Genomic DNA, 7,470 nt, shown 5'->3' with positions numbered 1-7,470 from the left:
AGTTTCCATATTTTTTATAACATGCATTAATGTTTTGTTGGTTAAATTTAAGGGCAAAGTATGGCACAGAATATAAAGGGGACTATAGACCAAGATGGAGGTAGTAGGACAAGGCCTCTCTCTACACAGTGACACAACTTTTGGTCGGCTTGTAGGCGACCATCTCCTACGTGTTCAATGGCTCTATGTGTGTGGTTGCTTGCCATTGTGGCGGCCACGGCGCGCTCTGCGCGCGTCCCGCAGCGCGCGCTTAGCTCTCACGTCCCTCTGGGTGCTCTGCCCTCGTCCCTCCATGCGCGCTGCTAGTGTTTGGGGCCGGCGCACGATCATGCACGTTCGTGTGCCTGCGGTTGCGCTGGGCACGGCGCGATGATGTAGTTACCTGCTGCAAAAATTGCCATGTGGACACGTTGAGAATCCAGGCCGCCCGGCCCCATTTTATTCCTGCGGCCATTTACCTTCGTCTCTCATGCACACAACACAATAAGCACACCAACGACGACACATACAGAGAGGACATCCAGCGGTTCCAATGGTGCTCGCAGCGGCCGACGACGACAATGGCGGGTAGTTCACCATGCATCACGTTGTGGACACCCATGTGAGGGGAAGACTCTCTTGGTGGTGTACACGAATGATCCGGTCTCGGTGGAGAGCTCCATCCAAACTATGGAGCAGTTCCGTGCCGAGGACAAGTACCAATTGGTCGGATTCGACCTCGAGTACACCATCGATCGTGTCGGGCACGATCAGAAGGTTGCCATTGCCCAGTTGTGCATGCAACATGATGTCCTTGTCTACCACTACCACTTCGCCACAAGGCCTTGCGAGCCTTTCTCCAGGTTTGTCAACATCTCCGACTACAGTTTCGCTATGGTGGACAGCACTGATATGTCCATTTTGCCTCATGTTTTCTTACTATTATTTACAATTTTTATCCATAATAATGCTTTTTGGAGTAATTACAATGCCTTTTCGCTCATAATTTGCAATGAACACACCAGGAGGGAGAATTCTGGCAGCTGGAAATCTGGACATGGAAAAGCTAAGTTAGGCCACCTATTATGCACAACTCCAAATGAGTTGAAACTTCACGGAGATTTTTTGTGGATTATTCAAGAAATACTGGAGCCAATAAACACCAGAGGGAGGCCGCCAGGTGGGCACAACCCACCTGGGCACGCCAGGCCCCCCAGGCGCGCCCTGGTGGGGTGTGGCCAGCTCGGCCCACCTCCGATGCCCATCTTCTGGTATATAAGTCATTTTGACCTAGAAAAAAATAAGAGGAGAATTTTCGAGACGAAGCGCCGCCGCTTCGGGGCGGAACTTGGGAAGGAGCACTTTTTCCCTTCGGCGCAGCGATTCCGTCGGGGGAACTTTCCTCCCGGACGGGGAAATCACCGTCATCATCATCTCCAGCAACTCTCCCATATTGGGGAGGGCAATCTCCATCAACATCTTCAATAGCACCATCTCCTCTCAAACACAAGTTCATCTCTTGTGTTCAATCTTGTTACCGCAAATATAGATTGGTACTTGTGGGTGACTAGTAGTGTTGATTACATCTTGTAGTTGATTACTATATGGTTTATTTGGTGGAAGATTATATGTTCAGATCCATTATTCTATTTAATACTCTGATCGTGAACATGTTGATCATTTGTGAGTAGTTACTTTTGTTCTTGAGGTCACGAGAGAAATCATGTTGCAAGTAATCATGTGAACTTGATATGTGGGGTAGACAGAGCAAATCACATGGCTTATTAGCAGCAATTGTCTGTATTATTATTGGTATTCACACACATTACTGATTACAGACCTGTTTGCTGCGTATCACACACATCTTGTTTAGTTGAACCATTTCCATTGTGTTGCCTAATCACACACAGTTCATCCTAGTTAACTGTATGCCCTATATCACACACACCCTCATCTGGCTGCCCGTTTCTATTGTTCTGCATCATCGCAAACCGTTCTTCTGGACTAACCATTTGCCACTCATCGCACATGCAAGTCTAATATGAACCGTGTTTGAGGTCACCGCCATTGCAAACATTTTGCACCTTTTTTGATGTTTTTTACACCATTGTTTGCGATTATTGCATCGCACACAGTTTCATCGAAGGGTCACTGATTCTACTGTCACCTATGGACCATCCTACAGTAGTGACTTACAGTCCTCGAAGAAGCGTATGATCTCAGCAATGCGGTGCGAGTGAAGGTCCTTGATGTCATTGAAGTGGCGGTACTCGGGGTCGTCGGCCTCGCCCTATTTCAAGAAATGTTCAGAACAACTTTGTCAGACTCGAACAATTCTGAAGAAAACCACTTTCGTCGTCAGACACATACATATAGGAAGCAAAAGAAGAAGAAACTGATCAGGGACCTGGTTGATTATGGCATGAGTCCGATGGCCTTGGCCCTGAGGAAGCATCCAGGGACGATGGGCTCCTACATGATCACGAGGAAGTCAATGGGGTCGGAGTCGTCGCAGAGGGTGCGCGAGATGAAGTCATAGTTGTGCGGGTAGATGATAGAGGGGTAGAGCACCAGGTCCACCTTGATGAGCCCCGTCTTCTTTTCCAGATCGTACTTCACCTTGCTCCCCTGGGGGATCTCGATCACGCAGTTGAAGATTGTGGGCGTGTCGGGGATGATCTCTAGGTCGTGCCACGGGTGCGCCGCCACGGACCGGTGCGTGATCGAGGACAAGATTCGCTCGTTCAGGGCTGGCGTCTTGGTCTTAGGGGTGGCCATGCCATTGTCATTGTTGGATGGCTCCTTGGTGGCGGCGGCGACCATGACTTCTTGTGAGGGAGCCATGGATGAGAGGTGCGAGGGAGTGAGAAGGGGATCGAGGGAGAGGCGGATGCATCTTGCTGCGTGCGCCAGATCTCGTCGGACAGGGGTCTTCGATTCCCGCATGAGGTCGCAAGGATCGGGTGCAGGAGGTGCCGGCGGCAAGGGAGGAGTGGAGCGCTAGGGGATTAGGGATTGGGTAGAGAAGTCGTAGAGGCGATAGAGGAGGAAGAAAAGCTCAGAGCGGGAGGGAGGTTCGGGTGCAGCGTGAGGGAAGGAGGGCACCGTCACTGGTGACGGGAAGACAGAGAGGGAAGCGACAAAAGGAAGGGAGGAGAGGCGGACGATCTGGATCAGGGAGAGAGATGGGGGAGGCGGCAGCGATCTGGATCTGGGAGGGAGAGAGGGAGGGCTGGTGGGAGAGGGACGAGAGGCGAGAGGTGAGCGAGAGACGCTGGATCGAGGGACTGAGGGAGAGTATGGACGGCTCAGATCGACTACAAGGGGTGATCCGTGGGCTGCTTCTTGATTGGTTCAAAACATTAGGTATTTATTAAAATTATCTCTTAGTGCTAAAAACAGGAAGTTTTGTGAAGCGACTAGCAAAATTATTTTGCAAATGGCATCACTAAAATTTTAACTTAGTTTAGACCACATTTTATGGATGATCACCAATTTGTAAGCTTCTCCGATCCTTCTAGCTATTTTTGTTCATTTAAACAAATTTCCACCGATTTGGCAGGAAGTGGGTCAAATTTGAACTGCAGGGGCCTCATATTTTGCTATTTATTTTTTCCAAAAATCATTTCTAGGTACATAAGTATCTATTTGATCACAGAAACACCAAGATTCAACCACTAGCTAGGAATGGCCATTCCGCTGTTTTGACCGCATTTTGAAATGGGCATCAAAAAATAAAAAAATTGGAAATCCTTCACATTGTGCCATTATATGTGACCAAGTTACCAGGAAAAATAATAAACTTGTAATACGATAATTATTTTTAAAAGTGTTCTTACAAATGAGCTATCATGCGTGGAGATTCATGACTTCCAAGCCAAATGATGAATATGTCGGTGCAGAAAAGTAGGGGCTCTCTTTTGCACCCCTTTAGTTGTGTGCGGACAGTTAGAACCACTCTTGCGGCCACACCTAGCGGGGAAGAGGAAGCAAAAGCACAAGAAAATCAAAACAACGCCAAGACCAGAGACACAAAGAGAAAGACGGCGAGGTGGACTCCCCCGGCAAGACCATTGCCAGGGCGGCCTCCGCAACCCCGGCAATAGCCTTGCCGGGGCACCTTGCCCAACGCCAGCAGAGCGTGCCACCCTTGAGCCCAAGGGTTCCAACACCATCAACCGCATTGGAACCAAGGCTCGGGAGGCACCTCCATGGTAACATAAAAATCTTTGTAAGGACAGAGAGCCCACAAGACTAGACAATGACCAGAAGACAAGACAATCGCAAGCCCCCATGCCGAGGATGCCCCTGAGGCCCCAACAAGGATCCTTGCCAAAAACACTCACATGGCCTCGGCAAGACTCTTGCCGAGGGCGATCACACGACCCCGGCAAGAGCCTTGCCAGGAATATACACGGGACCGCGACAAGACCTTGCCGCCCCGTCACTGCCCTAGCTCGGCGGCCAACCCACCAACTGAGGCTAGTACCCACGTGGAAGTACGTGGATGCCAATCCAGTTAGTCAAGCGCCTGCATCGTGGCATGCAAATCTTCGTGAAGACCCTACCACCACGCCATCTTAGCAGCTTGCCAGCTTACGTGGCTTTGTATGCCTCGTTGTCCTTGATGCGTGTCGGAGCGAGGCGGAATGGGGACAAACGGGACGGACCTCATTGCCATCCCCAATAAAGCAACGGGACACCTAAGGAGCGCATTTAATGTGCCTTGTTCCGTAATGAGAAGGGGTAAGCTTGTACACTATTTACCTTCCCACATCCTGTGTGCCACTGTGGTGACCCCTTTTTGACTATAGAATGAGGCCCGAGGCGTACTGGATAAGGATCCAGATCTTTTGGACTACGCACGCACCGTAGGTAGTTCGAAAGCTCAAGAACACTCCAATATACACCAAAGCAGGACTAGGGCATTACACATCCTTGCGTCCCAAACCTGGGTAAACGATCTTCGTGCTAGCTACTAGATCCTCTCTTTGCACAACCCCACGCTCGCCAACCGTAGAAGGGATCCCAGTGATTCCATAGGTGTCGTTTCCACCGACATCTTTGGCGCGCCAGGTAGGGGGCACAGTTGTGAAAATCCGGTCTAGCAGTTAGTTTAGTAGTTCTTCATTGCCATGGCTACCAAGAAGAATTCGATCATGACAATTGGTTCATCGGGAGCCGAACGACCCGTACTAGTGCGGGCAAGTGGTGGGGCGGTCGCGGACGGAAGCCGAGGTGCAGCCTGCAAACACCCACATCGCTCTGGCAGTGAAAGCCTGGCGAGCAGCATCATTTGTGCGCGAGATGACGGGCCGCACGCTGCCAAATCCAAAGACGGAGCCGGGCCCCCCCCCGCAGGCGGCGCGGGGCCCTCCAAGGGTGGCGTCGTGCCACCCATAGGCGGCGCGGCAACCTCCAAGATGCGCTCTTCCCAGATCATGCACGATGAGCAGGGTCACCATGCTGGTGACCCCGGGCGCTGCCGCGGGAAGAGTCCTGCGCCTCATTCGCGGGACGTAGAAGGCCAGCATGCACGCCGAGGCGCTGGCAAAAATGGCGCACAGCCGCAAGGCCATGATAGAGATGCTTCTAACATGGTTAGAAGTCGGAGCGTGTCACGGTCCACGCAGCTTTCGCCACCACCCACGCCAACGGAAGTTTTGGCGCGCGCGCAGTTGCTCCTCAACTTTCCTCCTGCTGCGGAAAAGCTCGACGAGTCGAGAGCCACCATTCGTAGCCTCGTCGGCGTTTCCAAAAAAGATGAGTCGTGACCAGCGGGGCCCTCAGGCCAGCGCTCCATCGAGCCACCGCGTGCCAGTGGTGGAAAAGACCAGAGGTGATGCGGCCATGGTGCACTCCCCTCCCCCACGCCAGCCACCATGGGTGTCGGTCCGTCATGATGTTGCTTGTGATAACATTTCCATAGCATCATCCGGCCCATGGACCCACCGCGATTAGCGCCAAGTTTGCTCGAACCACCATCGAGCGCCAGCGGCGAAGCACGCCACTAGTCAGATAGGCAGGCAGGGCCCTCTATGGACCACCCAGCACCGGGAGGCTCTGGCGGCCTATCCTACGAGGTGGGCTGCCAAGCCTTTACCCGTGAGTTGCGGCAGTTACAGTGGCCCTCCCACCGCACATTCAAGCCCGACGTTGGCGAAAAGTACAGCGGCCAGACCCACCCCTTGGAGTTCCTCAGCATCTAGACCATCGCGATGCAAGCTGCTAGAGCTCGCGATGACAAGGTGCTTGCCAATTACTTCCCGTTGGCACTTAAACCCAATGTCATGTCATGGTTGATGCACTTGCCGGCGGATTCCATTTCTTCTTGGCCGGATTTGTGTCATGAGTTTGTTGTGCCTTCACTAGAGGCCACCAAGCTCATGGTCAGGCAAGCGATTTGCATATCATCCCCCAGAAGGAAGGTGAAAACCTGCGCAAGTACATACAGAGGTTCAGTCGGGTGCAGTAAAACATCCCAGATGTTCATCCCGCTGCCGTGATCAGCGCATTCCATCAGAATGTGTGCAACCGCAAGATGCGTGAAGAGCTGGCGATGAACAAGGTCAAAGATGTGGCTGAACTTTATGTTCTTGCCGATGGGTGCGCTCGAGCTGAAGAGGAGAGGAAGTACCCCGGCGAGGACGCCGGTGCGGAGACCGACTCCATGGACGAAGGATTAACCGCCCCGATGAAGAAAGGTGATACGTCTCCGTCGTATCTATAATTTTTGATTGTTCCATGCCAATATTCTACAACTTTCATATACTTTTGGCAACTTTTTATACTATTTTTGGGACTAACATATTGATAAAGTGCCCAGTGCTAGTTCCTGTTTGTTGCATGTTTTTTGTTTCGCAGTAGATCCATATCAAATGGAGGCCCAACAGGATAAAAACTGATAGAGATTTTTTTGGAATATATGTGATTTTTGGGAAGAAAAATCAACATGAGACGATGCCCGAGGGGGTCACGAGGCAGGGGTGCGCCCTAGGGTGTCAGGCGTGTCCTGGGCCCTCGTGGCCACCCCGTAAAGAGGTTCATGCCCTTCTTTTTCCATAAGAAAGCTAAAATCCGGATAGAGATCGTGTCCAAAATTCAGCCCAATCGGAGTTACGGATCTCGGGGAATTTAAGAAATGGTGAAAGGCCAGAATTGGAAAATAGAAACAGAGAGAGACAGAGAGATAGATCCAATCTCGGAGGGGCTCTCGCCCCTTCTCCGCCATGGAGGCCATGGACCAGAGGGGAAACCCTTCTCCCATCTAGGGAGAAGGGCAAGGAAAAGAAGAAGAAGGGGGTCTCTCCCCCTCTCTTCAGGTGGCGCCAGAACACCGTCGCGGCCATCATTATCACCGCAATCTACACCAACAACTTCACCACCATCATCACCAACTCTTCCCCCCTCTATGCAGTGGTGTAAACCCTCTTTTACCCGCTGTAATGTCTACTTAAACATGGTTCTCAATGCTATATATTATTTCCAAAT

General features: G+C 51.5%; 1 pseudogene; it reads right to left on the bottom strand.

The window, feature by feature from the left end:
• Positions 1-2,158: 2,158 nt before the first annotated feature.
• On the bottom strand, positions 2,159-2,823 carry LOC119315861 (annotated as a pseudogene).
• Between the last annotated feature and the right edge of the window lie 4,647 nt (positions 2,824-7,470).

Source organism: Triticum dicoccoides, chromosome 6A, assembly GCF_002162155.2.
Source record: "Triticum dicoccoides isolate Atlit2015 ecotype Zavitan chromosome 6A, WEW_v2.0, whole genome shotgun sequence".
In the NCBI taxonomy this organism is placed as follows: Eukaryota; Viridiplantae; Streptophyta; class Magnoliopsida; order Poales; family Poaceae; genus Triticum; species Triticum dicoccoides.
Note: the sequence above shows the minus strand (reverse complement) of the source record. Positions and strands in the feature narration are given on the sequence as shown.